Source organism: Saccopteryx leptura, chromosome 2, assembly GCF_036850995.1.
Source record: "Saccopteryx leptura isolate mSacLep1 chromosome 2, mSacLep1_pri_phased_curated, whole genome shotgun sequence".
NCBI classification, from domain to species: domain Eukaryota; kingdom Metazoa; phylum Chordata; class Mammalia; order Chiroptera; family Emballonuridae; genus Saccopteryx; species Saccopteryx leptura.
Window position 1 is genome coordinate 9533387 of NC_089504.1, and position 6000 is coordinate 9539386.

Below are 6000 nucleotides of genomic sequence, written 5' to 3' on the forward strand. Positions count from 1 at the left end.
TGGCCTCTTGGGGACCTGGGTGGGGGGTTAATACATTATTGATTTCCCCAAGAAGGGAAAGTGCTGCGGCCATGGGTCCAGGTAGCTTATTTTGTGAGTCGATGACATTCAGGTACTAGTGAAAAATTATACCAATTATTAAATCAGCCATTATTACTTCAAAGTGCAATCAGTTGTCACAGCGGAGAGAGCTTGCACGGCGCGTTATTAGTCGGGCTGTGCGCACAGGGAAAGTGCTGAGAAGGGAGACTTTAACCAAAGGGCAAATGCATGAAATTTACTTAGAAATAGCGATTTATCACCCCTGGGTTTCCTACTGCTCAAATCCAGGCAGACACTTCACCGGCAGGAGACAGGCTCCGGGCTGCCCCTGCCTCCTGCCGCTCCCGCCCTGACAGGAAATGAAAAATTGAGAAGTCGTTGTAACAGCTTAAAGATGCATTATCCTTTTTGATGTGCAATTTGAGCTTCATATCCAAAGGCAGATGAAATCGCAGGCACCCACGCCAGGCAGAGTGGAGAGACCCACCTTTCTGAGTTCGGGGAGGGGGAGGAGGAGGACACCTGACCCAGCCTGGCCCAGCCTGGCTTCTGCTGCCTCTCCAACTGGGGGGACACCCGGGGGACCAGGACCGGGGTCAAGGAGAGAGAGCGAGCTCTCAGGCTGGGGTGCGAGGGGCAGGAGGAAGAAAGAGATGTAGAGTGAAGAGAGAAAGACATTCAGAGACAGACAGAGAGAGTAAGCAAGAGAGAGTAAACGGGAAAGAAAGAGAAAAAGAAGCAACAACAAGGCAGGTTTGAGATTAACACACACACACACACACACACACACACACACAGAAGAGAGATGGACAGACAGACAGACAGAAAACAACCCACAGAAACCAAGTCTGAGCAATGGCCGCTCACCCCAGGGAAGATGTGAGCCCAAGTCAAGAGTCACCGACAGCTAAGGACAGAGTGAAGCCCTCACCTTACCTTCCACTGGGGACTCTTGCCTCCGCTGCTGTGTCATCATGAGCAAGTGACGGCATCTCTCTGAGCCTCTCCCCTTATTTGGCAGATGAGCTCACAGAGTTGTGAGGAGAGCTAGGACCATGTGCGGGAAGAATGAGCCTGTCCTGGTGTCTCAGAGGTCCGGCTGACCACAGAGGGCCTGGTCGCAGGCAGCCACAGCTTGTAGGGGACCCAAGATGGAACCCCTATGCTTCTGTTCACCTGCCACCTGCAGATGAGAACATTAGACCCTGACGGGCTAAAGACTTTTTAAAGACTTTTAACCTGATGGGCTGCTCCAGGACCTTAAAATCAAGTCTGTCATTTGAAGATATGGGATGACAGGGCTCATAGGACGGCACATTCAAGACCCCGCTTCGCACACACACCTGCAAAGCGGAGAGGAGTATCTCAGGGAGAAGGAGCCCGTGCGGGGAGCCCCGGGTCTGCATCTGACAGATATGGGTAGCATCCACCTGAATGCAAACTCCCCAAGGACAGAGATTTTATTCATCTTGCCTGTCACTCAAATATTTGTTGAATGAATAAATCATTTGTCACCCTCAAGCTGAGTGACCTTGGGCAGGGTATTCCACTTTTCTACCCTTCGCTTTATTGTTAGCACAAAAGCTCCGGCTTCATAGGCCATTGTGCAGGGTGGACCAGATAAGGCAGGTGCAGCCATCCGACTAGCAAGAAGGAAATGAGAGTGGCTGTTTTTATTATTATAAATAGGGAGGAAAAAGGAAAGAAGGCTATAGGTTAAGGGTGGTGTTCTCTAGGTGATGGGATTAAGAAAGATCTTTATTTCCTTGTGCTTTTCTGTATTTGTCATCTAATCTAGCTTTATAATCAGAAAAAAATAATAATAAATTTGTTTTAAAATAAATCAGAAATTGCATCATAAAGTTCTCAGAGAGAGTTAGTGTGTGGCCACAGAGCCTGGGGCTGAGTTTGCATTCCAGAGTCTCAAGGGTGTCCTTAAATCCAGGGGTACATGTGGACCCCCGGAGTCCCTGGCCCCATTTCCTCCAGTGGGCAGGGGAGGATTCCCCTGGTACGTGTGCCAATTAGGCCCATTCGTCCCTACCAAACATGCTCACAATGCCTCCGAAGCTGAGTTTGAGGCTCTTTCTAGACACACGGACACCACCGTGTGGCAGAATGTCACGGGTCTCTTTGCTGCCTTCCAGGGGAATGGAAGCTCATTGCCAAACCAGACATGACTTGCCCAAGGCCATCTTGCCTTTGCTGTGCCCACCTTCTTGACTCTTCTAATCCCCATGAACACTTAGAACAAATCCATGGGGTGGTATAGTATTGCTCCCATTTTAGAGGTGAGAAAGCTGAGGCCCGGAGGGGGGAAGTAATTTTTCTCCAAGTGTGTCAAGGGGGAGGCAGGATGCACTCCAGCCTGTTCGATTCCTGTCTGTGCCCTTTCCACGACACCATCGTGCTGCTAACAGATGGTGGAAAGAAGGCAGAACTAATCAACTCCCGTATTGATTCCATCCTCTCCGTCAAGGAGATTGATCTCCCCATTAGCCAGGGGCAGGTGAGAGGGGCCTGGAGCCTGGCTCAGAGCACAGCGGGCGCTGCCCCGTCTGAGCTCAGGCCACCTGACCCAGAAGAGTGGCCAACGTCCTCAACCAACAGACTGCATGGTGCCTCGGGGGGGCCCTGTGACTGGCCAGGGATAAGGAGGGCTCTGTCATTCCCCTCAGTCACAACGGGCCACAGCTCGCTGGCCTTGGCCTGTAGTTCATCTGTCGGCTCACCCATCTGTCCATCCTTCCTCCCATCCTTCCTCCCACCCTGCCACCTCTTCAGCCACCTAACTTTGTATGCATTCTCCTCTGTGCCAAGCACCAAGCAAGATGCTGGGGCTCCCAAGGGGACTTCAGCACACCCGCAGGTCTGTCAGGGAAGGAAGGGGGACAGATTTCCCGTTTTTGTAAGTGATCTGGACAGCCTGCAAGGAACTGGCAGGTCGCTGAGCTGGTGAGCAAAGCCCCAGGCCACAGAGGAGTCCAGATTGAAAGTTCTAGAATTCGGTTCCTCTCCTGCCAGAAGGCTTAACCTTTCTTTCTTTCTTTCTTTCTTTTTTTTTTTTAATTGGTGTGGAGCAGGGCCTTCACACTGGTAATTTAATTTTTTTCTTTTTTTTTCTGTTTTTTTAAGGTTTAACCTTCCTTATTTTTTTCTCCCTTAGAATGGAAGCTTGTTGAGGGCACTGTATTTCTCACCACTGTTCCTCCAGCACTTGACAGGGTACCTTAAACATAGCTGGGGATCAATAGCTATGTATTGGATAGATGGATGGATGGATGGATGGATGGATGTGGATGGATGGATGGATGGATGGATGGATGGATGGATGGATGGGGAGGGATGGATGGATGAATGGATAGATTGATGATGGACAGACGGATGGATGATGGACAGATAGGTGGATGGATGAAGTGTTTGTAGCTCAGAGAGGCTCCTACTCTCACATCTGAAAGGGTTTAAGAGCTTATCCCTTCCACACAGTTGTTTCTACAGCAGATAGCCCCTTTTGATTTGCTCACCTCAGGTGCAGGGAGCTCACTGCCTAGCCAGGCAGCCCACCCCATGGCTGGATGGCTCTTACTAGGGAGTCCCTGTCTGGGCCAAGCAGAGATTGGGGAGCTGCCTCCCACCATTAAGTTTACTTGTTTATGAAATAAGTTAAATCATGTGAGTGAAGGCAGTGACTCTTCTCATCCATGGACAAAGCATCCCTACAGCCTTCCTCTGTTCTTAGTACATAGAGTGCTTTTGCATCTGGGTGGTTCTGAGCTCACTCGGAATTATCAAGGTATTTCTTTTAAGTGGGACACCTTGAGGAGGGAACCCTGGGTAGATTTTCACAAATCAGAAGTGATCAGGACTATCAACTCCTTTGTTTTATTATTATTATTTTTTTGTTATAGCTTTTAATGTATTTATTTCCCAAAGTTTGCCAATATCCAGGAATAATCCCATCCCTCCGCCATCTTGCTCTTTGATTAGTAGTCAGTTCTTGGAATTCCTTAAAAACCATGTCACTTTTACAAAGATGTCTTCCTGTTTTGTTTTTCTTGAGATTTTTCTCTCCTTTTCTGTATCGTGGGTGGGTTAAGCAGAGGCTGATTCCTGGTTTCAGGAAAGAGAAAGACAAGACCAGGGGTGAAGGAGGAGACTGCATAGATGGTGCAGGCAGGTGGGGAAGATGCACTGTTGGTATCACCAAGGGACACAGGGCTGCCCCTGTGTCCCCAACACTTCCACTGACTTCTGAGGCTGTTGTCCTCACAAAGGACAGGAGACAGATCCTTTTACGCATGTCGAACATGCGGAACAAGTCAGACACAGTTTTGGTCCGTGCTGTCACCTCCTTTGTTTCAGACTCTAGACATCTATTCATATAGCCTGAGATCAGAGATCAGATGATCTAACATATGTATGTGGAGGTGCTTTGTATTGTGTCTGGCACAAGTGTTATATAAGATTGTGCTGGAAGTTTCAAGAATTACTCAAACATATTCAGAGGCAAACAAGAAGCAAAGCTAAAACAAGCATGTGATAGATGGATGGATGGAGGATGAATTCATGTTGCCGAAACAACCATGAATAAACTAAAAGAGATCAAATGATATAGGGATGCCCAGTAATGTCACAAGTATTAGAGGTGGGACAACACTCTTTTCAGGGTCTGTCACACTCTGGGCACATACTGGATTTGAATTCCTTTTAAACACCCAGATCCTTGTCCCCTGAACCAGATCACAGACTCACCCCCGTACTGCCCACCTGAAGTTGCTAAGGAGGACTTCAATTCAAACAGCCCTCACCTGCACAGAGCACCTACTGTGTGCTCCGAATCCAGCTCAGTGCCTTACCAACATCATCTCCTGCTAGATTTCATCTTAGTGGTCGGAGCAATTTGTTTCTTTTATTCACCAGTGTTTATTGAGCCCCCACTGTGTGCCAGGTCATGTACAAAAGACCAGGAGGTAAGAGTGAGCAGGCCAGCCTTGGTTCCTGCCCTCACAAAGCCCCCAGCTGAAGGTGGCAGGGAAGGGGAGGGACGCCTTCACTGCTCTGTGTCCAGGGAAGCTCGTCTCCCGAAGAGACGGGCAGGGGTCTCTGGGGCAGGGTCCTGGCCAAGTGAGGAGAGTGGGGCATCTAAGTTAGAGAAGTGCTCATCCTCAGGGGCATGCAAGTCAGGCGAGCGGCACTGAAAAATGAGTGTCTCCTTTAACTAGGCGCCTGCAGCACCTCACCAGCCTCACCCTTGTCCAGCCCTGGGGTAGGGAGTTCGGCCAGTCTGGAGGAAGGAACGGCTTTCGGGCTTTCAGGCGGACAGCCCGCCTGGCATGGGCTGGGGGTGCCCATCTAGCTGCAGGGGGAGGTGCAGCTATTCAGGTCCGGGTGGAGAGGCAGCTCAGGGAGGCAGTGAGGTGGGGAAGGGGGTGACGTCTCATACATTACACAGACACAAGTCGCTCAGTCATTCAGCAGCAAAAATTACTATTACTCATAATAACAAAGGACCAAATGTGACTTACGAGGAAGGGTGATTTCTCACGGGCTCCCTAGCACTGGGGCTGGAGCCCCACCCCCACCTCCCAGCTCCCGAGCAGGCAGCCTGAACCCTTCCCCCACCCTGTCAGTGGCTGCAGACGGAGCCTGGTGGGTAAAGGCTGGGAGGTGGGAGAGGGAAGGGGCGGCCTGGCTCTGGGCGGGGCGGGGCAGAGCAGAGGGGATGGCCCCAGAGGCACCTGGGGTCGGCTGGGGGGGGCTCCCAATTACAACTTCAATCAGGCTGTGCTGTGGAAGTGAGGGCCAGAGCAAGCAATTGCCTCTGGCACACGAAAAACTCCAGATCTATAACTTCCTGGAACTTAATTAGCTGCTAACTTCAAAGACGCATTGGGGTTTGTGTAATAGTCCCTGGGCCGCTCAAGAACTGCAAAACCTGGGAGAAAAACGGGGCCATCT